At 44.4% G+C, this 27,774-nt stretch overlaps 1 protein-coding gene across 1 annotated transcript in view; it reads right to left on the bottom strand.

Moving 5' to 3' along the window:
* Positions 1-27,774, bottom strand: part of LOC117435843 (chromodomain Y-like protein 2) — a 78,319-nt gene that overhangs the window by 49,925 nt on the left and 620 nt on the right. The window lies entirely within an intron of this gene.

The following is a 27,774-nucleotide window of genomic DNA, read 5'->3' on the forward strand; positions in this document are numbered from 1 at the left end:
CTGGTTAACGGGTAAAAACTTTTCGCATATTCCGTAGCTCTGTTGAGGTCCGACGTCGAGAAGTCACCTATTCTTCTTTTTTCTCTGATTCATATAATAATAACAACTCCTGATCAGATGCTGTCCCGGGTTAAGTGCATTGTTTTTTCATCTTGCTTCAACTTTCTTGCTATTTGTTTGCTTTTCCCCTTGCTTACAGGCACAACCGATATTGGCACGAATTGGTCCTCTGGTTTAGCCACAGTGATTATCACTGTGTTTGGAGTGGCTGCAATATCTGTTGTCGGAGTTTGGGTAGCTGCTGTACTTGTCACTGGGGCTGGTGCAGCTGCTGTGCTTGGAGCTAGAGTAGCTGTGTTGTCTGTTGCTTTGCCATTAGATCCAAAAACATCTTTTTCCCTTTGAAGGTGCTGGAAAGTGTTGGACAGTGTTGAACAGTGCTCTTTAAGCATAGGCCAAGCCCCAGCACATTGCCAGGATTTGTCCCTCTCTGGTATGACGAGGATGACAACACACATCATTTAAGTGTTTTACTCGTTTTTCCGGATTTTGAATTTGTTCAGTGGTGAAGTTCCAAAGCTCTGGAGGGGCCCAGTGGAGTAGATACTTGCCCATACTATCCCACACACCCTGCCACTCATGACTGTCCAGCCTTGGGGAAAATCTCTTGGTCCTCCTATATCATTGTCTAACTCTAGACAAGACGCAAATCCGACTCTGCTTAACTTGAGATATCGTATGGACGTGGGTAAAACACACCCGAGGAGGGGAAAAAAGATGTATAATTGCTAAACACTTCTGTTATATACCTCCCAAAATATAGAGGTGGTGACCACACTTGGAACACAAGCCAGATCTGTTTCATGATCAATGATCCTATTGTATTAGAAGTCATTACCATAAAGTACAATGAAACAAGAACCTTAGCCCATGACCCCCCAGCTGATAAACACTAAGACAGCAAATACCGGATGTAAGGTATGACGTGCTGAAACTCTGAAATCAAGTGTAACAACTTTGAGGGCCAAAAAATCAGCATTGTGACGAGTGACTACTAACAGAAAACAATGAATGCTTACCACAAATATGATATGACACACTCTGGTCAGATCTGTCATTATCTTAACCCTTTGTGCCGCATGTTGGGAGCCAAAAAGAACTGTCGTGGTTTAAGCCCAGCCGGTAACCGATAACCACACAGCTGCTTGCTCACTCCCCCCCTTCCACCCCCCACTTCCGGAGGGATGGGGAGGAGAATCTAAACAATGTAACTCCCATGGGTTGAGATAAGAACAGTCCAGTAACTAAGTTATAAAACAAACCACCACTGCTGCCACTAATAATAATAATCATAGAATAGTTAGGGTTGGAAAGGACCTTAAGATCATCTAGTTCCAACCCCCCTGCCATGGGCAGGGACACCTCACACTAAATCATGTCACCCAAAGCTTTGTCCACCCTGGCCTTGAATACCACCAGGGATGGAGCATTCACAACCTCCCTGGGCAACCCATTCCAGTGCCTCACCACCCTTACGGTATAGAACTTCTTCCTTATATCCAATCTAAACTTCCCCCGTTTAAGTTTCAACCCATTACCCCTTGTCCTATCACTACAGTCCTTAATGAATAGTCCCTCCCCAGCATCCCTATAGCCCCCCTTCAAATGATAAGGGAAATAACAAGGGAAGAGAATACAACTGCTCACCACCAATATCCAGCCCAACCCGAGCAGCGATCTAGCCCTTCTGGGTAACTACCCCCAGTTTATATGCTGGGCATGACATGCTGTGGTATGGAATACCTCCTTGGTCAGTTTGCATCAGGTACCCTGTCTCTGTTTCCTCTCAGCTTCCCCTCCTCCCTGGCAGAGCATGAGACTCAGAAAGTCCTTATGCAGAGCAAACATTACTTATCAACAACTAAAAACATCAGTGTTACCAGTGTTGTTTCCAGGCTGAAAGTCAAAACCACAGCACTGCACCAGCTAATAAGGAGAAAAATTACTGCTTCTGCTGAACCCAGGACACGGAGTTACCTGGTACTTCAAAATGAAAGCAAAAGGGATAGGTAGTCAGAAGAATGACAGGGAAGACATTCCTCATCTAAATTATTTGCAGGGAAGACATCAAATGCTATCTTCCCAGGATGTTAAGTGAATGCCCTCTTAATGTCAAGAAGACGCTGCTTTTTATTCATAGAGTCGTAGAATCATAGAATGGTTAGGGTTGGAAAGAACCTTAAGATCTAGTTCCAACCCCCCTGCCATGGGCATGGATGCCTCACCCTAGACCGTGTTGCCCAAGGCTTTGTCCAGCCTGATCTTGAACATTGACAGGGATGGAGCATTTACCATTTCTCTGGGCAACCTGTTCCCATGCCTCACCATCCTCACAGTAAAGAACTTCTTCCTTATATCTAACCTGAATTTACCCTGTTTAAGCCCATTACCCCTTGTCCTATAACTGTATTCCCTGATGAAGAGTCCCTCTCCAGTATCCCTGTCCGCCCCCTTCAGATATTGGAAGGCTGCTATGAGGTCTCCATGAAGATCCTCTTCTCCAGTCTGAAAAGCCCCAACTTTCTTAGCCCATCTTTGTAGGGGAAGTGCTCTAGCCCCCGTATCGTCCTTGTGGCTCTCCTCTGGACTTATTCCAACAGCTTCATGTCCTTCTTAAGTTGAGGACACCAAAACTACATACAGTACTCCTCTTTTCTCTTTTTAAGCTTATGATTTTTTAATTTTCTACAATCTTCTTAGAACCAGAGGAGGTGTTAAACTTGCTAGGGAAATCCTGAGAGTTTTGCATTTACACTGGAAAAAATCCCATAGCCTCATATTATCATGGTTGCAAACCACTGCATTAGGCATATGTGTCCTCCAACACACATATGAAGGCTTAGAACATAACAAATAAATGCCATTAAAACTCCTGCTGCTCCCTGGATGTAAGCCTGTATCTTTGATCCTCCTCTCCTGACAAGCAGCAGCACTGCAGAGGCTTTCTGCTATGTGATTCATTAGTCCAGGTTTATACAGAAAACCAGAAGCACACCACAATTTAGTTGTATTTTACACTAGTGATGCAGCAATTGTATCAGAAATTACTGCTGGAAGTGGTGTTTTCACCTTCCTAAAGCTCTTCTAGACGCTGGGCATTTCACCTGTGCAAGTACACTCTGTTACCTTTCCTGGCATCCATGTATTTTGAAGAATATGAAAGGTAAGCCATGCTCCATCCTTATGCAACATGATTTCCTCTTTGTGTAAGGGGTCTTCTGGCAGAAAGAGCTTGCCTTATTACCAGTGTAGATCAAATGAAGGCTGATAGCCTGCAGAAAAGCTGTCAACCACAGTCTCCATGAAGACTCCTATCTCTTGTGACCTTACATCCATTTTCTTGGAAGTCCCACTTTTCTCTGAAACTCAGTCTCATTGAAATGGAAATTCTGGTCTGCTATCTCAGTTGTTCTTTCTGGATCTTTTGCAAACTGCCCTGGTACCACATCTCCAATTCCACACAAGGGCTATGATTCCCCCCTTGATGCCATCTGTCCCTGTTGCTGACTCTACTAACAGATACCATTTTTGTGCCCTTTGTCTCCTATTGTTTTATTTATGTCAGCTTCCTTCTGGTTAGAACTTATAGTGCTCACATCCCCTGGTCTGTTAAAGCCATTTCCTTCTCCCACTATAAATTTAAGGATGAAATCTAAATCACTTTTTTTTATTAGGATATTTCAGTGGATGCGTGTAAATAAATCCTGTGGAAGAAGTGACACATAATTGTGGTTTTTGGAGCTGTCATGGTTTAAACCCAGCCACACAACTCGTTCACTCACTCCCCCCCTTCCTCCCCCAACTCCTGGAGAGTTGGGGAGGAGAATCAAAAGAATGTAGCTCCCACGGGTTGAGATAAGAACAGTTTGTCATTGTTTAAACCAATCCACACAGCTTGTGCACTCACTCCCCCCCTTGCTCCCCCGACTCCCAGAGAGTTAGGAAGGAGAATCCAAAGAATGTAGCCCCCACGGCTTCAGATAAGAACAGTTTAATAACTAAGGTATAACATAAATCACTACTGCTGCTACTACTACAAACAATAATGATAAAGCAAATAATGAGAGAAAAGAATACAACACCTCACCAGGCACCGACCCATAACTCACCCCACCCTGCCTGACTGAGCACCAACCGATACCTCCTCCATCCCCTCAGACCTCCAGCCCTTCCGGGTATCTCCCGGTTACATCCTGGGTATTACGTGCTATGGTACAGAATACCTCTTTGGCTAGCCTAGGTCAGGTGTCCTGTCTCTCCTTCCTCCTAGCTTCCTCTCCTCCCTGGCAGAGCATGAGGCTCAGAAAGTCCTTGGACAAACCAAACATTTGAGCAGTAACTCAAAACATACGTGCTATCAGCAGCGTTCCCAGCCTGAAAGTCAAAACACAGCACTGCACCAGCTATCAAGAAGGAGAAAAAAAGACTGCTACTGCTGAACCCAGGACACAGTTTAATAACTAAGGTATAACACAAATCACTACTGCTACTACAATAATTAATAATAATAATAATAATAATAAAGAAAATAACAAGTGAAGAGAATATAACAACTCACCACCCGCTGACCAATAACTCACCCCACCCCACCTGACCGAGCACCTACCAATACCTCCTCCAACCCCCCCCCCCGGAAGTAATAGCCCTTCCGGTTACATCCTGGGCATGACATGCTGTGGCATGGAATACCTCTTTGGCTAGCCTAGGTCAGGTGTCCTGCCTCTGCTTCCTCCCAGCTTCCCCTCCTCCCTGGCAGAGCATGAGACTCACAAAGTCCTTGGCCAGAGCGAGCATTTGAGCAGTAACTAAAAACATAGGTGCTATCAGCACCATTCCCAGGCCAAAAGTCAAAACACAGCGCTGCACCAGCTACGAAGAAGGAGAAAAAATGTCTGCTACTGCTGAACCCAGGACAGGAGCAAACAGGAATAATAACGTACACAAGAAGCTTGCACTGGCCTTTTTGTATACACTGTCCCTTGGGAAATGACTGGAAAAGGAAAATTGACAGATGACACAGGGATCAGAAAGGGACTTTCCGGTCAACATGTTTAGTCCCTGTCACTGTAGGCAATTACATCATATAAACCCTTTCATATTGGAAATGTTCATGATACAGAACATATTACTGCATGGGCTTTTTGTTGATAGATTGCACAGCAAACAACTGTTCAGTCTTAAATGTAATGATTTTGCAAAAAATATTTTAGGTTTTCATTTGGAAAGCAAGACAATTTTCAAAGGTGCAAGAAAAGTGCAAAAAAAAAAGAAAAAAGATATTACATTATTTAGCAATAGGCTAATGTAATCTTGACAATGTTCTTATATCAAGGAAGAGCATTTTTTTTTCTTTTCAGTCCAACAAGTGTGCATCCATTTCTTCAAAGAACTGTTATAGAATGTGGGGAATACCTCTTTAGGTCTGTCTGTTCCTCTGTAAACCCTTTCACTTACAAACATTAATCACCACATGCAACATGTGGAAATTCAAAGAACACTGGGGTTTTTATTTATTTTAAAGCATAATGATGCACTGAATTTATCATATCCCCGTTTTCTTTTGTACAATAAATCAGTTAATTGTTGTATTTCAGTGTTGATATTTAAGAAAAGGAAAGCAAGAAGCAGGGCATACCAAATTCTTCGTGTCCTTTATGTTAAATAGTGGTCAGTTCTGAACACACCCTCTACAAACTTGCCAGTACAATTTATTTCAGCATGAACCTGTTAGAATGCTACTAGAACAACACTTGAATTTGATAATAAATGCTTATTTTTATTTCAGTACTAAAGTACAGCTGTCAATTTGTACTGTACTGCAAAATTTGGTTTGTACGTGTCGTGGTTTAAAACCAATCCGCACAGCCCATGCACTCACACCCCCCCATTGCTCCCCCAACTCCCGGAGAGTTAGGAAGGAGAATTCAAAGAATGTAGCTCCCACAGGTTAAGAACGGTTTAATAACTAAGGTATAACACAAATCACTACTGCTACTGCTAATAATAATAATAATGATAACGGAAATAAAAAGTGAAGAGAATACAACACCTCACCACCCGCCAACCCATAACTCACCCCACCCTGCCTGACCGAGCACCGGCCGATATCTCCTCCAACCCCCAGAGTCCTAGCCCTTCCGGGTAACTCTCCATTACATCCTGGGCATGACGCACTGTGGTATGGAATACCTATTTGGCTGGCTTGGGTCAGGTGTCCTGTCTCTCCTTCCTCCCAGCCTCCCCTCCTCCTTGGAAGAGCATGAGGCTCAGAAAGTCCTTGGACAAACCAAACATTTGAGCAGTAACTCAAAACATACATGCTATCAACAATGTTCCCAGCCTGAAAGTCAAAACACTGTGCTGCACCAGCTACCAAGGAGAAAATACGACTGCTACTGCCAAACCCAGGACAGTACATTATAGTGCACACTTTAAAATTAGAAAAAACAGATATTTTCCTGGTTTGTAGATGAACAAAGTAAAAAATAAATGCTGTCCTTATTTACTATGAGAAGAGAGATTTAAACACACAGTTAATGTATGCTGCTAATCTAAGACCATTGAGACATGTATGAAATTTGTGTTAAGCAGAACTGTTCTTGTACAGTCTCTGTGATAAGCACAGAGGACTAAAAGATAGATGAGAAATCTAAACTCAAGGAAACAAAATATTTTGCTAAGCTCTACAAAGAGCTGGCTGCTTTGGACACATGTATGGCTCTCAGCTTTCTACCAATGTGGACTGCTTCCTCAAATATTTCTCTGCTGAATAAGGGGGATAAGGACATGTCAGAAGGATAAATCATATATCCATTTCATGCTTTCTATCCAAACTGTAATAGGAGGCAACTGGTTTGGAGCATCCATATAGCAAAGGTAGAAACAGTCAAATTTGTGAATAATATCATGCAGGGATAGGTTTTAGAAGGAAAGAGCTAAAAATAGATAACTGTACAATATAGAAGGTTGAGGGGCAATCCTTTGAGTGAAAAGCTGAAGTAGCAGTTTGTAAAGTAGTGGGATAATAAGATATCCTGGGTTCAGCAGTAGCAGTCATTTTTTTTCTTAGTATCTGGTGCAGTACTGTGGTTTTGACTGTCAGTCTGAGAACAGTGCTGATAACATCGACGTTTTCAGTTGTTGCTCAGTAATGTTTACTGTGACCAAGGACTTTCTGAGTCTCATGCTCTGCCAGGGAGGAGGGGAAGCCAGGAGGAAGCAGAGACAGGGCATCTGATGCAAACTGACCAAGGAGGTATTCCATATCACAGCACGTCATGCCCACTATATAAACTGGGGGCAGTTACCAGGAAGGGCTAGATCACTGCTTGGTGTCAGTTGGCAGGTGGTGAGCAGTTGTACTCTCTTCCCTTGTTATTTCCCTTAATATTATTATTATTGGTGGTAGCAGTAGTGGTTTGTGTTATACCTTAGTTACTGGACTGTTCTTATCTCAACCTGTGTGAGTTACATTCTTTCGATTCTCCTCCACATCCCTCCAGAAGCAAGGGGAGGAGGAAGGGGGGGAGTGAGCAAGCAACTATGGGGTTCTGAATTACTGATTGGACTTAAACCACAACATAAGAGAAGTCATGAAGCACAAAATTTCTTTCAGAATTCAGTAGAATTCTTCATTTTCTCAGCTACACAAATGAAGTTCATGCGATGGCAGAATACAGGAAGGAGCCAAAAAGAAAGAGCAGAAAAAAGGAATAAAGAAACATGCTTTAGTCAACTATAATGGCATGATAGGAGCACAGAATTTTACAAGTAAGTATCCAGGATACCAGTGCAACATCACAGAAAAATGGCACATAAAATTTCAAAAATTAACTGTGAAGGAGTAATTGTCAAAAAGGAAGAATAATACATCATTATCGCCTCAGAAATAGCATTCAGATGAGCAGGATCAGTAAGCCAAGTTCTGGCCTCAATTATTGCATTGGTTTTCACTGCAGATTTAATTTCTGTTCAAGATATGAATTCTGTCCAGTGTAAAACCAACTGGTTTTATTACTGGTGCCTGGAAGGAACAAACTATTTTACAGGGAGTAGTAAACATAGTTATGAAAGCTGTCAGTGTTCATCGAATGGATCCATTTTAAACCATCTGAGAGTACAGCTAGTTAGAAATCTGCATTTAAAAAGACAGGAAAGTGCTCTAAGCATGGAGATGCAAAGGCATAAAAAGCATATTCATTGATTTAACATAAGATTGTGCTTTGGAGCAATTAGATGGACGCTGTGAGAAGGACATTTGCTTACAGTGCGGATGAAAGGCACTAAGCCATCTGTGTTTGTACAAATGTCTGCAGTGAGTCAGACTGACTACACCACACTGCGTGTGACCATGTGCTACCATGCAATTCCTCTGGCTATGGCAGAGTCCCTGGGAGCTGCTATCGGAGTGGTGTGCTATGGAGAAGACAGTCACAGGTTATCCTTCTGCTGTCCTCAAGCCCTAGATCCTCTTGAAAGCTGTCTTTGGCAACAGATGGTCACCATTCCTTGACCTCAGTGGGTCCTTTCTCAGCCCTGGTAATTCACACAAGCTAAGGAAGTGTTAATTGATGAGTCTAGAGTTCTTTTAGATCTTAATAATATTATTCCTGCTGATAGGGTTTCAGCCAAGTGTTGGCAGTACTTCCAGCTGTAGGGGTTGCTATAGACATTACTCCTTTCAGGGAGGTCCTAGGAATAACACCAGGGGTTCTCTGGTGGAAAGCTACAGATCCTGCCATCCTGCTCAAAACTCCTGCCAGATCACTCAGAGGGTTACTGGGGAGGCATGTGCCATGTGTCTGTGCTGATAGCTATCTTTTTTTTCTGTTGAAAGATGATGCAGATGGATCAAGCATCAGGGTGAGACTGGAACTCTGATGAAGCTGTGGAACCATTTAGAAATGTCTGTGCTTGAAGCAGTATTGAATATGTAAGTAGTGAATATATTACTAAGGAAATTTTCCATGTATTTGTTAGTCAGGTTCCTAACTTTGTGGTTGTGTTAATACCTCAGATGCTCCTGGATGCAGTTACAGAAATGATGTGGCTTTGCTCCATGCGCCTCCATAGAATGGGGCACAATATTTTTATAAATGTAGGGTTTCTGAGATTCATTCCCTACATTTGTGTTACTGTCATTAGGCTAGTGTATGTTCTCTTCATGGCACTATGCCAGTCACAAACTGAAGCTGTGGAAGGCTGCAGCTGTCTGTTATTAGTTGAGGGTTTGTGCAGAAACCAACATACATTGGTGCTCCAACACCCATATTGTTTTCCAGATACTTTATTAATGGAGCTTATATTCACACTTTAGTATAAGAAACTATTCTGTTCTATGATTCCATGATTCTAAACTGCTGAATCAGATTTACTAGTACTGAGATCCTTGCAAAGGGTTTATGAAACTACAAAAAGGAGTTTTAACACATGGCTAATAAGTTGGTAGATACTCTTACGAATCTAACACCTAATTAGTCTTCTAATTCTAGTGAGTCCATGACAATATCCATTATAATGTTCTGATATACTTGCTGTCATCCCTAGCACAAGCTATACATGTAGTCAAATGCTGGAACAGATTTCCAGAGAGGTTGTGGAATACTGACCCTTGGGGATGCTTAGAACTTGACTGAACAAGACCCTGAGTTACCTAATTAAGTTGGTGCTGCTTTAAGCAAGTGGTTGGATCAGATATCTCTGAAAGTCCCTTCCAACTGACATTATTCTATGATTCTATGAGATATAAATTTTGTCTTCAATATTTACTAAAAATTTACTACTTCTTTATTAAAAAAAAAAAAAAGCAGCTCCATTTGGAAAACTGAGTTCTATGCAGTCTGCGGAAGTGGGTGTATGAACTACCTCAATAAAACTGAGTTTAGATTTACCAGGCAGCTGGAACAGAGCTTCCCACAAGCAGCTCTGAACTTCCTACTTTCCTTGACCTGATACCATCAGGGTTTGTTGACTTTCAGGTCATATGGCAAGAACAATCTACTCTCTGAGCTGTACAGAGGAGAGATGGGTTGGAGGATCAAGGTCAGCCAATCATGAGGTTAAAAAGATTTTCGTAGTCATTAAATGGATATTTTTTAATGCTGAGATACATTATGAAGTAATCGTTCAGTGTATTTTCAGTGTTTCTATGAACATTCAATATTTATGGTACAAGCAAAACAAGGAACGTGCTAAGTTGCGGTGTGAACATAAAGCATTCCATGATAATGGCTCTATATTTGTTCTTCATTCAATACAAAGGAATTGAAGGCAGGGATAAAAGGGGTAAGTTACCATACATTTACCACAAAGAGGAAGCATGCTAATAAAAATACACCTGTAGTTCTTGTACCTATCCTAGAGGATTGTGCTAAGACAGTAACAGGTGCTCTGCAGAACTAGATGCTAAGATGGGTCTTGAAAGTCTATGTTTCTGTTTCTAGTCCTTCTCAATACATCAGCTGTTCTCTTCATGTTTATATGCCAAATCTGAAAAGAACACCCACTGTAAAGTAATTTCAGACCTGATGTTGAAAAGGGGAAGGGTGCACTGAAATAATTTTTATGTACAGCAGTGTACAAAATGAAAATGTTGATGAAGCAAATTTCTTTTGAAGCCAAGTGAGCAATATAAAAATAAGAAAAAAATAAAAGATTAACATTTGATGTATATCTGCATTTAGTATTTGTGATAGCTGCTGCTTGCAGCAGTTTCATAGTAGATCATCATCCTGGGTTCAGCAGTAACGGTTATTTTGCGCCTTCTTAGCAGCTGGTGCACTGCTGAGTTTTGGCTTTAGTCTGAGAACAATGCTGATAACACACCAATGTTTTAGTTGTTGCTATAGTAATGCTTACCAGATCAAAGACATTTCAGTCTCTCATGCTCTGCCAGTGAGAAGGAGCACAGGAAACCCTCAAGTGTACCAGCCTGCTTCTTTCACTGAGAATGAGCATGCTGTGGCATATACTGCACATGATTTACCCACAGCCATACCAACCTGAGAATGCCTGATCTCGTCTGAACAAGCTATCAAAGGGTAGAACCGATTTGTATTTCTAGAGTGACAGGAGGATACCAAGAGTTGACTGTACTGGAGGCTGAAATCATCCTAACTGGGAAGGAGTGGCAAAAGCACCCCATTGTGACTGGTCCAGAGGCTCCATGCATCCTTGGCATAGACTATCTCAAGAGAGAGTACTTCAAAGACCCAAAAGGGTACTGATGAGCTTTTGGTGTACCTGCATTGGAGACAGAGGAAATTGAGCAGCTGTCCACCTTGCCTGGTCTCTCAGAGGATCCTTCTGTTGGGGGGCTGCTGAAGGTAGAAAAACAAGTGCCAATTGTGCCCACAACAGTGCACTGGCGGCAATAAAGCACCGACCAAGACTCCCCGATTCCCATCCATAAGCTGATCCACAGACTGGAGAGCCAAGAAGTGATCAGCAGGACCCACTCACCCTTTAATAGCCCCATGTGGCCAGTGCAAAACTCTTAACGGAGTGGAGACTAAAAGTAGACTATCGTGGCCTGAATGAAGTCACACCACCACTGAGTGCTGCCGTACCAGACATGCTAGAACTTCAGTATGAAATGGAGTAAAAGGCAGCCAAGTGGGATGCCACAAGTGATACTGCCAATGCTTTTCTCTCAATTCCTTTGGCAGCAGAGTGCAGGCCACAGTTCACTTTTACTTGGAGGGGCTTCCAGTACACTTGGAACCGACTGCCCCAGGGGTGGAAACACAGCCCTACCATCTGCCATGGAGTTATCCAGACTGCACTGGAACAGGGGCAAGCTCCAGAACACCTGCAGTATACTGATGACATTATCATATGGGGCGACAGAGCAGAAGAAGTTTCTGAGAAAGGGAGGTAAATAATCCAAATACTGCTGAAAGCCAGATTTGCCATAAATCAGTAAGGTCAAGAGACCTGCACAGGTGATTCAATTTTTGGGAATAAAATGGCAAGATAGAAGTCACCAGATGCCCACAGATGTGATCAAGAAGATAACAGCAATGTCTGCACCAACTAATAAGAAACACAAGCTTTCTTGGGTGTTGTGAGGTTCTGGAGAATGCACATCCCAAATTACAGTCTGATTGTAAGCCCCCTCTATCACATGACTTGGAGGAACAATGATTTCAAATGGGGCCCTGAGCAACATAGCTGAATGAGAAAAGTGGCCAGTACTTTATATCTATACTGACTCATGGATGGTTGCAAATGCTGTCAGGGGGGTTGCAGCAATGGAAGCAGAGTAAGTGGCAATGCAGAGATAAACACATCTGGGCAGTCACACTGTCGCAAGATATTGCTGCCTAGGTGCAGAACCTGGTGGTGAAGGTAAGCCATGTAGATGCACATGTATCCAAGAGTGGGGGGGCTGAGGAACATCAGAACAACAACAGGTGGATAAAGCTGCTAAGACTGATGTGGATTTAGATTGTCAACATAAGGGTGAATTAGTTTTGTCCTGGTGGGCCCATGACACCTCAGGCTAACAAGACAGAGATGCAACATACAGATGGGCTCATGACTTAGGTGTGGATATAACAACGGACAATACTGCCCAGGTTATTCATGAATGTGAAACATGCTGCAATTAAGCAAGCCAAGTGGTTAACGCCTCTTTGGTATGGAGAACGATGACTGAAGTACAAATATGGGGAGGCATGGCAAATTGACTATACCACCAACCTGCCAAGGCAAGCGCCATGCGCTTACCATGGTGGAAGCAACCACCGGATGGCTGGAAACATATGCTGTGCCCCATGACACTGCCCAGAACACTATCCCTGGCCTTGAGAAACAAATTCCATGGTGACGCGGCACCCCAGTGTCCTGGTTTGAGCAGTAGCAGTCATTTTTCTCCTTCTTGGTAGCTGGTGCAGTGCTGTGTTTTGACTTTCGGGCTGAGAATGGTTGCTGATAGCAAGTATGTTTTGAGTTACTGCTCAAATGTTTGGTTTGTCCAAGGCCTTTTCTGAGCTCATGCTCTGCCAGGGAGGAGGGGAAGCCGGGAGGAAGGAGAGGCAGGACACCTGACCCAGGCTAGCCAAAGAGGTATTCCATACCATAGCGTGTCCTACCCAGGATGTAACCGGGAGAGACCCGGAAGGGATGGAGCTCTGAGGGGATGGAGGAGGTATCGGTCAGTGCTCGGTCAGGCAGGGTGGGGTGAGTTATGGGTCGGTGGCTGGTGAGGTGTTGTATTCTCTTCACTTGTTATTGGCTTTATCATTATTATTTGTAGTAGTAGTAGCAGTAGTGATTTATGCTATATCTTAGCTATTAAACTGTGCTTATCAGAACCCGTGGGGGCTACATTCTTTGGATTCTCCTCCCCAACTCTCCGGGAGTTGGGGGAGGAAGGGGGGGAGTGAGTGAACGAGCTGTGTGGACTTGGTTTAAACCATGACACCCAGAAAGAATGGAGTCAGACAGTGGGACTCATTTCCGGAACAATCTTACAGATACATGGGCCAAAGAGCATGACATCAAGTGGCTATATCACATCCCCTACCATGCACCAGCCTCCGGGAAAATCAAATAGCTCAATGGGCTATTAAAAACTACACTGAGAGCAATGGGAGTTTGGACTTTTAAACATTGAGATACACATTTACCAAAAGCCACCTGGTTGATCAACACTAGGGAATCTGTCAACAGGGCTGGCCTAGCCCTATCAGAATTTTTACATACTGTAGAGGGGATAAAGTTCCTGTAGGACACATAAAGAATTTGCTGGGGAAGACAGTCTGGGTCATTCCTGCTTCAGGTAAGGGCAAACCCACTCGTGCAATTGTTTTCACTCTGGGACCTGGATATACTTGTTGGGTAATGAGGGAGAATGGGGAAGTCTGATGTGTACCTCAAGGGGATTGAATTTTTTTGGAAAACAGCCAATGAACTCAATTATGTGCTGCTGCCTGCTGTGTAATACTTTTATAGCCTATCAGCGAGATGCCCATGTCCACTCTGGGCTTTGAAAAGTAGGTATGTGCTGTTATGATCATCAGCAGAGTCATGGGAAAAGCCAGCAGAAGCAGCGGGAGTCTCCCAGAACTGTCTGCAGGTCATTATCAACTGACCCTGATTTCCCTCCAATCATCACCCCAACAAAGAATGAACTTGGAATAAACCAGAGGAGCTCAGCAGTGACCAGACAAGTTCAGCAGTGTCATTAGTAGGCAACAATTAAACATTACACACTGTCTCTCCTGCCTGAAAGAATTTTGCAACAGGTGGAGCCTGATGTCATGGACTGGATAAATTCAGCAACTTTATAGGGATGGTCCATGGACTGAGGAATGATATCTGTCCCTTCGGGTGTGTGTGCATATATATATGTGTATATATATATATAAAAGACAAAAAGCAATGATATATTAAAAAATGTGGGATCTGAGTATGATGTGAATGGGATGAAATAAGGGGTGGATACTGTCCTGGGTTCAGCTGTAGCAGTTATTTTTCGCCTTCCTAGTAGCTGGTGCAGTGCTGTGTTTTTGACTTCAGTTTGAGAACAATGCTGATAACATGCCAATGTTTTAGTTTTTGCTAAGTAATGCTTACACCAATCAAGGACATTTCAGTCTCATGCTCTGCCAGTGAGGAAGGGCACAGGAAGCCGGAAGGAAGCAGAGACAGGACACCTGACCCAAACTAGCCAAAGGAGTATTCCATACCACAGCACATCATTCCCAGTACATAAACTGGGGGGGAGTCACTTGGAAGTCCAGATTGCTGCTCAGGTCAGGCTGGGTGGTGAGCGATTGTATCACTTGTGTTTATTATTTTCTTTTCCTTTTCTCCTTTTAGTTTCATTTTCTCTCCCCTTGCTATTTCCCTTATTATTCTTATTCTTAGTTGCAGTAGTAGTAGTTTTGTATGGTGCCTTAGTTATTGGACTCTTATTTCAACCTGTCGGATTTACATTCTTTTGATTCTTCTCCCTATCCCTCTGGGAGGTGGGGGGAGGAGGGAAGAAGTGGGGGGATTGAGCGAGCGAGCAGCTGCATGGTTTTGAGTTATCAGCTAGGCTTAAACCACGATACCAGTCCGAAGTAAAGCACTGCAGTTGTCATTTGGAAAGCATTACAAAAATTCTTGTAATTTTAATCTTCAGAGAGGTATGAGCACTGAACCTGGACAACAAAGGGAAGCGAGTTCAGTTCAGTGTCTTTGGTGGTGGGAAAGTCTTCACTGCAAATGTTAAGGCTTTCTAGAATGGTAAAGAGTGTGTTTCCAGTAGCCCTTCCCCAAAGGAGTATGCTTATGACATGTATTTTGAGATAAATTACACTTGATTCAGATAAAACACTTCATCAGAAGAACTGCAGCATGCATAACATGCATAAGAAATCAATTGGTTTTCATTATCCCAAAATACGCCAAGTGGTTTACAATGTAATGAAGAAGTTGGAATTGTGGTAACAGAATGACACTGTAGATAAACCAAAGTCATTATGTGCATTCTAATGTTGCATATGTGCCTCAACACTGAAATTTATTAGTAAGATAATGAATATTGCCACAGTTATCCAATTACGCTTTTGAAACTCAGGCTCTTTAGAGAACTACAAGACCCAGGCAGAAGGGACTCTTTGTTATTGGCTTTATAACTCAGTGTAACCTATTGTCCAGATAATTGCCCTTTTTAGGACTGAAGAATACTGTCTGCACTGCAAATCACACCTAATTTGGAACAGTCTTGAAAACTTTCATCAGGCAACAAGATTTCTACTGAGAGTAACACTGCTCACAAGTTACTGCATTTTAAGGACAGTTGTCTACTAAATAAGGATTTTGATAACAGTTCAAAGACAATGTATAGATAAATATCTGATTCTTCAAAATAGTCCTTAGCAAAGCTTTTCACTAAAAGAAAAATAAGGTGTTAATTACAGGTGCTTAGTGTGTGGGAACAAGCCTGGTCCACAGCTTACTGTTCTACAGGAATAGGTGCTTGACTATTCTATATTCCCCAGATCCTACTTCAAAGTCACTGTTTTCTGCTTGTGACATCAGTCTTTTTCCTTCACCATGGAACTGTTATAGCAATAAAGGTTGATTTACCTTGAGAAATAATATCATTTACTTAAATAAACCATCTTGCAAGTCACCTCTGTCTTAAAGAACTGGGTGACATACTTCAGAAATAGATTTCTGCTTTCCACTTAAATAACCAGGTGTAAGTATGTATCTTTCCTAAAAAAGTGTCTCCATTGACTGACATGCAAGATGGAAAGCCACAATACTCAACAACTTGCATTTCCTCCCTTTATGAAGCAGGAATTCTTTTCTGAACTCTGGTCAGGACAAAGGAGGAGTTTGCTTTGGTAGATGAGGATTGGGTTAGGGATCAGCTATGCAATCTGGACATCTAGAAATCGATGGGTCTGCATGGAATACACCCACGGGTGCTGAGGGAGCTGGCAGAGGTCATTGCTAGGCCACTCTCCATCATCTTTGGTAAGTCGTGGGAAACGGGAGAGGTGCCTGAGGATTGGAAGATGGCAAATGTCACACCAGTCTATAAGAAGGGCCAGAAGGAGGACCCGGGTAATTATAGACCAGTCAGCCTTACCTCCGTCCCTGGAAAGGTGATGGAACAACGTATTCTTTACTCCATCTCTTGACATATCATGGATGAGGGGGTTATTAAGAACAGACAACATGATTTTATGAGGGGGAAGTCATGTTTGACCAACCTTACAGACTTCTATGAGGAAGTGACTAGGTGGAGGGATGATGGTAGAGTGGTAGATGTGTTTTTTCTTCATTTCAGTAAGGCATTTGATACTGTCTCCCACAGCATCCTCATAGATAAGCTAAGGAAGTGTGGTCTTGATGATCAGGTAGTGAGGTGGATCAAGAACTGGTTGAAAGGAAGAAGGCAGAGAGTTGTGGTCAATGGAGCAGAATCTAGCTGGAGGTCTGTGACTAGTGGAGTCCCTCAGGGGTCGGTGCTGGGACCAGTGCTGTTTAATATTTTCATCAATGACCTGGATGAGGGAACTGAGTGTACCCTCAGCAAGTTCGCTGATGACACTAAATTGGGAGGAGTGGCTGACACACCAGAAGGCTGTATTGCCATTCAGTGAGACCTGGACAGGCTGGAGAGTTGGGCGGGGAGAAACTTGATGAAATTCAACAAGGGCAAGTGTAGAGTCTTGCATCTGGGGAAGAACAACCCCATGTACCAGTACAGGTTGGGGGTTGACCTGCTGGAAAGTAGTGAAGGGGAAAGGGACCTGGGGGTCCTGGTGGACAGGAGGATGACCATGAGCCAGCAATGTGCCAAGTAGGCAAATGGCATCCTAGGGTGCATCAGAAGGGGTGTGGTTAGTAGGTCAAGAGAGGTTCTCCTCCCCTCTACTCTGCCTTGGTGAGGCCGCATCTGGAGGATTGCATCCAGTTCTGGGCCCCCCAGTTCAAGAAAGATAGGGAATTGCTTGAAAGAGTCCAGCGCAGAGCCACAAAGATGATCAAGGGAGTGGAACACCTCCCTTATGAGGAGAGGCTGAGGGAGCTGTGTCTCTTTAGCTTGGAGAAGAGGAGACTAAGGGTTGACCTCATCAGTGTTTACAAATATGTAAAGGGTGGGTGTCAGGATGATGGAGCTAGGTTTTTTTCAGTGATATCCAGTGATAGGACAAGGGGTAATGGGTGTAAACTGGAGCATAGGAGGTTCCATGTTCACATCAGGAAGAACTTCTTTACTGTAAGAGTGACAGAGCACTGGAACAGGTTGCCCAGGGAGGTTGTGGAGTCTCCTACGTTGGAGATCTTCAAGGCCTGCCTGGACAAGTTCCTGTGTGATGTACTCTAGGTTACCCTGCTCTTGCAGGGGGGTTGGACTGTATGATCTTTTGAGGTCCCTTCCAACCCTTGGGATTCTGTGATTTGCAAACCAAACCTAGCATCCAAAAGCTCAGTTGTGTTCTCTCCCACCTGCATGTCTCCACATGTAACAGGGATTCAGCAGGCCCAAAAGTGCCATTATTATCTTCAAGTTTTGACTTTGCTGGTACCTGAGTGAAGGTACAAATGGGAGATGTTGGAACTCATCTGGAAATACATTGTCTTTCTAGTGGATCACGTGAGCTAAAATAAACAGCAGCTCTATCTTACACAGCTGCATAAACGCAGTAAGATTTAATTGAATCCTGTCACTATGGCAGACAAGCCTTCTATCCATGGGATTATATCATTTCAGTGAGAAGACGCCATTTTTTAAAACACCACTTTTCCTCAAAGAGCAACACTTTAGTGCAAAAACTGCTGAGTTTTAAAGACTGATTTTATTACTGTGATCCAGAAACATATATGTGACATTCCCGTTCAGAGATTTAGCTATAATCTTTAGATCACTTACCTAAGGTGGTGTAGTATAATCTGACACAATGTATAAATAAGACGTTAGATTTCAATATCATTGTCCCTGAATGTCTAATTGTGTTCAATGCATATAAATCTGCAAAATATTAAATAAGAAAAGCATCAGTTTCATGAGCACCTCTGTGCTACTGATAACTGATTCATATAATCGTCAATAAAGTGGAATTTTACTGGAGTAAATGGGATCCTTTGTGCTAGGAAAAATAAAGTTAGATACACTATTCATATTGATTTTTTTTTCCCTTCCAAGGCCATTTCATAACTTTTAATACCAGAGCCTTTATGAGAGAACTACTTAGGTTCAGGTAATGTGAGAACTAAATTGTACATGGAAAATACAAAATATTACTTCAAATTACTGATAACAACTTTAATGTGAATCAACAAACTTGATATTTATGAGTAAATACATTACCCTTTCTGTTTGTTACCAAAATGAACGAGGATTTCCTATCAATGCATCCAACACTGCATTTGAATTATAAAGCAAAGTAGGGCTGCCTTCCTGAAGGCTGCTGAGAATACCCTTTTGTCACTCCATTATTTTCATTTTATTTCTAAGGAATGTGCACCATAGTTCTTTAATATTTAACAGGTTGCCTCTTATAAGACAAAGTAAAAAAACCCTTGAATATTCCATGACTCCCTCACTCACTCAGAAAAGCTTAAAGTCATAAGCACACGGAAGTCAAGCAAAGCCAAACTAGTATTTTATATAGCCTGAAAATTACACTAAAATATATACATCTTTCCTTACTGTTAAAGGAAAAAAAATCCCATTGCTTAAAAATAAAGCTTCAAAACTAACACCTATCTTCTATCCCACAGTGGAAACAACTCTCTTTGGGTGTAAAGTTTCTTGCTTCTAATACACAAATCTAGAACTGACATAGAATTCACAACGGGAGTTCTTTTGCTTCTGGAATAAACTGGTACCTGTTTCACAGCCCTAAAATTAATATAATAGGAGGTTTTTCAGATTATTGGAAGCCATTTCTAACTAGAAAAAAGCCCTTAGTAAACCAAACACTGAGGTTATATTGCCTGTTATCTTATTTTGCTTCAACATAAAGATATTAATTGAATTTAAGTTTAAAAGGCTGAAAGGCCTTTTAAAATAACACAGCAGTAGAAAATAAATGAACTGACAGGATAAATATGCGCATCTATTTCCAAAACTTAAAATGTTATACCTAAGTTTCTTGGGTGCCACCAAAGTATGAGAAGTTAGTATAGGTAATACACACTGTACTTTTTAATGTGGTTTACCATATCTCCTAAATCATGATTGGCTTTAACAAAATAATTTTGCAGTATTAAATACTCCAAATTGCAAAGGTAATTATTGTCTTATTTGTTGAAGTTCAGTAAGAATCATTGAAGGACTTGGATATTACTAATGGAGAATGAGGAGTGTAGTATACCTTTGTAATGTCAACATAAGTCCCAAATTATTTATTTACACCAACAGCCTCAAATTATTTAAAGCTAAAATCCTGGAACTGTTTAACAGTCATCCTGCCATCCACATAGAATCATAGAATGGTTAGGGTTGGAAAAGACTGTAAGATCATCTAGTTACGACTCCCCCGCTATGGGCAGGGACACTTAACACTAGACCATGTGTCATGGGTTCAGCAGTAGCTCATGCTCTGCCAGGGAGGAGGGAGAGATAGGGAGCCTGGTCTGGGCTAGTCGGGGAGGTATTCCATGCCACAGCACGTCCTGCTCGGGGAGGGGACTGGAAGCTGGCCGGGAGGGAAGGGGTTAACACGCCGGGCTGGGCTCGGGGAGGCAACTGGAAGCTGGCTAGGAGGGGAGGGGGGAAGCTCTTTTTCCTCTTCCTGGCTGGCCTCGTGGCGGCGGGTGGTATCGTATTCTCTCTCCCTGTTTGTCTCCTCTAACATTGATTTGTTATTGGTACTGGTAGTTATTTCTGTTTTACCTTGATTCCTGGACTGATTTTACCTCGATCCGTGGGAGTTGTATTCCTCCGGCTCTCCTTCCCATCCCTCCGGGAGTGGGAAGGTGAGGGGGGGAGGGGAAACAAAGGGGGAACTGTGCAGATTTAGTTTAAACCACGACACCATGTCACCCAAGGCTCTGTCCAACCTGGCCTTGAACACATCATGTTTTACTTCTTCAGGAGGAAAGAAAAGAGGGATGTACCCAAGCAAGTATGGAGGTGTCAGCTCTGAAGGTACAATGCGCTTCGTGGCCAGCGTAGGCACCCAGACAGAGCCAGTAAGTGGGGAGGTTGCAGTGCAGAGCTTGGAGTGTAGAGAGTGCTTGCACTGGTCTTGTGAGGGAAAGGTGCAGAATGGGCAGGGCTGCATTCGATGCTCCCTGATGGAGGTCCTCCTCCAGCAGGTGGCTGAGCTACGGCATGCTGTCAGTAAGCTGCAAGATGTCAGGGAAGCTAAGAGGAAGCAGGACTGCTTGCTCCAGGCCCAAACAGCACAGGGGCCTCAAGATTCCCCTCTAACTCATGGAGGAAAGAAGGAGGCTGTTGATCAGGGAAGCTGGTAACTAGTAACAAACAAAAAAAAAAACAAAAGGAGGAAGAGAGCAATTAAAAGCAAGGGGCTTCCTCCTAAATCTGCTGTACCCACCCAGAACCGCTTTGCTGTCCTGCAGGGGGCTGATGAGGAAATGCACTTGCATCAGAAACAGTCAGCTGGTGCACTGGTACAGAAGATCTCTACTGGTGCCACCAGGAAAAAGCGGCGGGTTGTAGTAGTAGGGGACTCTGCCTTGAAAGGGACAGAAGCACTCATCTGTCGGCCTGACCCGGTCGCAAGGGAGGTGTGTTGCCTACCTGGGGCACAGATCAGGGATGTTGCGGAGAGGCTGCCTGCTCTAGTAAGTCCCACGGACTATTACCCGCTTCTAGTGATACATATGGGTGCTAGGGATATAGATAGTAGTAGCCTGAGGAGTATAAAGAAGGACTACAGAGCTCTGGGAGAGGTGGTCAGGGGTTCTGGAGCTCAGATAGTCTTTTCGACAATTCTCCAAGACACAGGGGAGGACCTTCTAAAGGCAAGGAGGATTGGACAGGTTAATAAATGGTTAAAAGTGTGGTGTCATAGTCAAGGGTTTGGGTGTCTTGGACATGGGGCCCACATTTGTAGGCCAGGCCTACTGGGGTCTGGTGGAACTGCACTGAAAAAGAAAGAGAAGAGTGGCTTTACTGAGAGGCTTGCCAGACTTGTCAAGGATGCTTTAAACTAGTTGTGTTGGGAGAGGGGAGCATCATTCCATCCCAACACACCCAGTCAGTTGCCAGCACCTATAATAAATACTCTGAGCAATGCAGTAATATTCTAGCCGCTCCAGCCACTGAGCCGGCTTCATTTGGAGCTCGGATCAGATGCCTCTATACAAATACCCGTAGCGTGGGGAATAAACAAGAGGAATTAGAGATGTGGGCACATCTACAGGGCTATGATATAATAAGCATCACCGAAACATGGTGGGATGGCTCCTTTGACTGGAGTGTTGGAATGGAGGGTTATAGGCTTTTTAGAAAAGACAGGCCCAGTAGGAGGGGAGGGAGAGTTGCCCTTTATTTTAGGGACAGGCTAGAGAGTATGGAACTCTGTCTGGGGACAGGTGATCAGTTAACAGAAAGTTTGTGGGTCAGGGTTAAGGGGAAATCGGTGACGGGACACATTACTGTGGAGATATGTTACAGACCGCCTGACCAAGAGGAACCTGTGGATGAAGAACTCTACAGACAAATAGGAAAAGCCTCACACTCACAGGCCCTTGTTCTCATGGGGGACTTCAACCACCCTGACATCTGTTGGGGCGACGGTATGGCCCGGCACAAGCAATCCAGGAGGTTTCTCGATTGTGTGGAAGACAACTTCCTTCTGCAAGCAATAAAGGAGCCGACAAGGAGAGGTGCCCTGCTTGACCTCATGCTCACCAACAGGGAAGGGCTCGTTGGAAATGTGACTCTCCAGGGAAGTCTTGGATGCAGCGATCACGAGATGGTCGAATTTGAGGTCCTCAAGACAGTGAGAAGAGCGTGCAGTAAGCTCACTGCCCTGGACTTCAAGAGAGCAGACTTCGGGCTCTTCAGGAACCTGCTTAGCAAGGTTCCATGGGATATAGCCCTAGAGGGCAAGGGGGCCCAAGACTCTTGGTTAATATTCAAGGATCACCTTCTCCAAGCTCAGGAGTGTTGCATCCCGACTAGAAGGAAGTGCAGCAGAAGGGCCAGGACACCCCCTTGGATGGATAAGGAGCTGCTGAGAAAAATTCACAGGAAAAAAGAGGCTTATAAAAGGTGGAAGCAAGGACAGGTGGCCTGGGATGAATACAGGGATGTTGTCAGGGTAGTTAGGGACCAAGTTAGGAAAGCTAAGGCCCAATTGGAGCTAAACTTGGCAAGGGATGTTAAAGATAATAGGAAGGGATTTTATAGGTATGTAGCAGCTAAAAAACAGACTAAGGACAATGTAGACCCCCTCCAGAAACTTTCGGGAGAGCTGGCTACACAGGACTGGGAGAAGGCTGAGGTTCTGAATGGCTTCTTTGCCTCGGTCTTCACTGGCAAAGGCTCTGACCGCAGCACCCGAGTCTTGGAAAGCGGACGCAGGGACTGTGAAATCCTAGACCTTGGGCCCACTGTACGAGAGGATCTGGTTCAAGACCATCTTAAGAACCTGAATGTACACAAGTGCATGGGACCTGATGAAATCCATCCGCGGGTCCTGAAGGAGCTGGTGAATGAAGTTGCCAAGCCACTGGCCATCATATTTGATAAATCATGGCAGACAGGTGAAGTTCCTGATGACTGGAAAAAAAGAAATATAACTCCCATTTTCAAGAAGGGGAAAATGGATGACCCAGGGAATTACAGACCAGTCAGTCTCACCTCTGTGCCTGGCAAAATCTGGGAGCAGATTCTTTTGGAAGGCATGCTAGGGCACATGAAAAAGAGAAATGTGCTTGGTGACAGCCAGCATGGCTTTACTAGGGGAAAATCCTGCCTGACCAATTTGGTGGCCTTCTATGACGAGGCTACAAAAGTGATGGACAGGGGTGGAGCAGTTGACGTCATCTACCTGGACTTGTGCAAAGCATTCGACACTGTCCCACACGACATCCTTGTCTCTAAATTGGAGTGTCATCAATTTGATAGTTGGACCACTCGGTGGATAAAGAACTTTCTGGATGGTCGCACTCAAAGAGTTGTGGTCAATAGTTCAATGTCTGGCTGGAGACCAGTAACAAGTGGTGTCCCTCAGGGATCGGTGTTGGGACCGGTCTTGTTTAATATCTTTGTCGCTGACATGGACAATGGAATTGAGTGTGCCCTCAGCAACTTTGCCAATGACACCAAGCTGTGTGGTTCTGTTGATATGCTAGAGGGAAGGAATGCCATTCAGAGGGAACTTGACACACTTGTGAGGTGGGCTGATGCCAACCTCATGAAGCTTAACCATGACAAGTGCAAGGTCCTACACCTGGGTTGGAGCAATCCCAGGCACAGCTACAGGTTGCGCAAAAAGGAAATTCATGGTAGTCCTGCGGAGAAGGACTTGGGGTGTTAGTCAATGAGAAAATGAACATGAGCCAGCAGTGTGCACTCACAGCCCAGAAAGCAACCGTATCCTGGGCTGCATCAAAAGGAGTGTGACCAGCAGGTCAAAGGAGGTGATCCTGCCCCTCTACTCTGCTCTCGTGAGACCTCACTTGGAGTATTGTGTTCAGTTCTGGTGTCCTCAACATAGAAAGGACATGGTACTGTTAGAACAAGTCCAGAGGAGGGCCACGAGGATGATCAGGGGACTGGAGCACCTCCCATATGAAGACAGGCTGAGAAAGTTGGGGCTGTTCAGCCTGGAGAACAGAAGGCTGCGTGGAGATCTCATAGCAGCCTTCCAGTATCTGAAGGGGGCCTACAGGGATGCTGGGGAGGGACTATTCATTAGGGACTGTAGTGATAGGACAAGGGGTAACGGGTTGAAACTTAAACAGCAGAGGTTTAGACTGGATATAAGGAAGAAATTCTTTCCTGTTAGGGTGGTGAGGTACTGGAATTGGTTGCCCAGGGAGGTTGTGAATGCTCCATCCCTGGCAGTGTTCAAGACCAGGTTGTATGAAGCCTTGGGTGATATGGTTTAGTGTGAGGTGTCCCTGCCCATGGCAGGGGGGTTGGAACTAGATGATATTGAGGTCCTTTCCAATCTGAACTATTCTATGATTCTATGATTTCATGTGCTAACTGGTGTGGAACAGGACATCACATGCACCTGGAAGAGCTTCTTTCTACGAAGTCCCTTTGATGCAGTTGGTTTTCTGGGATGGGAAGAAGCAGGGAAGCAAAGCTGAGTAATTTTTTAAATGAAGCTACTACCATCTACTCAGTTAGTACATATTAGATATACAAACTCTTCAGCTTTCTAGACATTTCTTCTGCTCTGTCACTGAGAATGTCACTGTGTAGATGCAAACTGTGGATGGACTGATAAGCAAAGCCTTCACATAGCACTTCCCACAAGTCCAACATGTAGATGTAGATTTTACACCATGACCAGCTGAGAAGGTCATATTCCAAACATCTCACACAACAAGAAATTAATAGCCATACCTTTTCCACTTAGCTGTCCTGGTGGATACAATCCTTGTATATTATACACTGATAAGCAAAAGTAGTTCAAATGGAGTAACAAAGAAAGAAAGCATGTTTTAGAGGCTTTGAAATACAGCACTAAATTTGCATTCATCCATGCAAATGCCTGCAGAGGGACTGGGCCTAAAATTCACTGCAAACTGGGTCGTAAGAATACTCTCCCATAGAAACCCTACATGCCAGGATATTACTTGAGTAACAGCACTTGTATGTCATGCACTAGCGCGCTGAATGCACAGCTCACATAGAACTGCCAAACATTTGCTGTCTTGAAATAACACAAACGTCATAAAAAAGCAGAATTTTTTAAAGATGAGTAGGAGCTAAACCAGCACTAACCTGAGAGGTACTAGTTTTACTTCTTTCTAGAACTAATCCCAACATCTAAAGAAAACTTGGGCAATACCAGGCAAAGATCCTCTACACATAATATGAACTATATTGTTAACTTCTATGGGTCAAAGTTGTTCTTCACAGAGCTCCCACTGGCTATTCCAGAGTCACAACAGCAATACAGCTGTGTTCTGGTTCAAGCCCAGCCGGTAACTGAGAACCATGCAGTTGCTCGCTCACTCACTCCCCCCCTCCCGCCTTCTTCCTCCCCCCACTCCCGGAAGGATGGGGAGGAGAATCAAAAGAATGTAACTCCCATGGGTTGAGATAAGAACAGTCCAGTAACTAAGGTATAATACAAAACTACTGCTGCAACCACCAATAATAATAATTATAGGGGAAATAAAAAGGGGAGAGAATACAATTGCTCACCACCCACCAACCGATATCCAGCCTGACCTGAGCAGTAATCTGGGCTTTCCAGGTAATTCCCCCAATTTATATAGTGGGCATGATGTGCTGTAGTATGGAATACTCCTTTGGCTAGTTTGGGTAATGTCTCTGCTTCCTCCCAGCTTCTTGTGCCCTCCTTACTGACAGTGCATGAGACTGAAAAGTCCTTGATGGGGATAAACATTACCTAGCAAGAACTGAAACAGTCAGTGTTATCAACACTGTTCCCAGACTAAAGTCGAAAACGCAGCACTGCACCAGCTACTAAGAAGGAGAAAAATGACTGCTACTGCTGAACCCAGGAGAAGCTGACATGCAATATCCTTAGAACTGCAAAGTAATATGACAGATATTGCAAAATGGTGGGGAAAGGCCAATGACATATTCAAATCACCATGTACTTCTGATAATTTAGCACCACACTTCAGAGGAACTCTGTGTCCCACACAGCAAAATACAGTTCTAACAGAGCAATGTCATCACTTAACTATGACCTTTGTTAAAGACTTTAAAAGACCATGTCAAAGTAAACACTATGTGGAATCCGTCAGATCCTCCACTTCTTGCACTTAAGACCCTACAGCTGATCATCAAGATCATCAAATGGAGACTAAGTCCAAACGTCCAACCAACTGCAGCAGCAGTTCCAACTGGAAGGGGATCATTCCTGTCCTATCCCTCACACTGTGTGCTCCAGATGATCACAACACAAACAGCTGTTTCAGCAGAAAACGTGGAGCCTGAGGAAGTGCTCCACACTAAGAGCTGTTGGGCATCAAGTCATAGTTGGGCTTTTTAGATGGTAGACTTCCACCCCGCTTCCACTTACTGGAGCTGGATATTTAAACACCTGGGTCCAGTCTGTCTTATTTTTAATTTCTACTTCCTCCTTCCTCTTTTCTGGCACGGCAAGAATGGCTTGACTTGTTCTCAGTTTGGGCATTAGAACTGCGTGCCCGAAGTCAAAATTTGGCTGGGTCTCGTGACTGCCTTCCAGCTCCTTCTTCTCTCCCTCCTACTGGACCCCGGACGGCCGTCGCCCGATGCCCCACCACTCTCCCTTTGGGGCACCGCACGCCGAGCTGCGGCGGGCCGGCACTGCGAAGGCAACTGCTCCACTTCGCATCCCGGGCCGCCCGACTGCGCCGCAGGGGGGCTCCCGCCAAACTTTGCCGCCCAGCGCGGTGCTGTGCGGTGCTGGGGGCCAGGCCCTGCCGCCGCCCCCAGTGCTGGAGGTGAAGCAACCTGGCGCAGGCTCCTGCACTTTGCACAGCGGGTGCAGAGCCGCCTCCAGGCAGCGCTAAGGCGTATTTTTTTTCGCACTAATCTGCACATTCAGCACGTCCAGGGCGCCTATGACTTTATCTGGACTTTCTCCACTCCCCGGGCTCATGATACTGCGATCGCCTCCCCATCCTATCGCTATCGCTCTCCTTCACTCCTTCCTCCTTCTCTCTTACAAGGCCTGCTAAGATCAAGCCCGATGGAAAGTAGAAAAAGGGAAAGAAAAAGAGAGAAGCAGAAGGAAGGGAGGGAAGCTGCTCCATCCTTCCATCCCCACACCATGGAGCACACTCCAGCCCTTTCCCCCCAACCCCAGCCCCTTCCCTCGGCGATTTCCTCCGCTATTCGGCAGGGGGGTTGGAACTAGATGATCTTAAGGTCCTTTCCAACCCTAACTATTATATGATTCTATGATTCTAACTACGGCGGCTTGGCGGAGGGACTCCCAGCTGCTGCACGGCTGCCCTCCGCGCCGCCCGCCCGTCCGGCGCACCCCCCCCGGCCGCCCCCCACCCCCCCGCGGTGCCCTGCTCCGCCCTGTGGCTCCCCGCTACCTCGTAAAGGCCCCCTGAAGCCATGCTGGGTTG

This window comes from Melopsittacus undulatus (genome assembly GCF_012275295.1).
Source record: "Melopsittacus undulatus isolate bMelUnd1 chromosome W unlocalized genomic scaffold, bMelUnd1.mat.Z SUPER_W_unloc_9, whole genome shotgun sequence".
Lineage (NCBI taxonomy): Eukaryota > Metazoa > Chordata > Aves > Psittaciformes > Psittaculidae > Melopsittacus > Melopsittacus undulatus.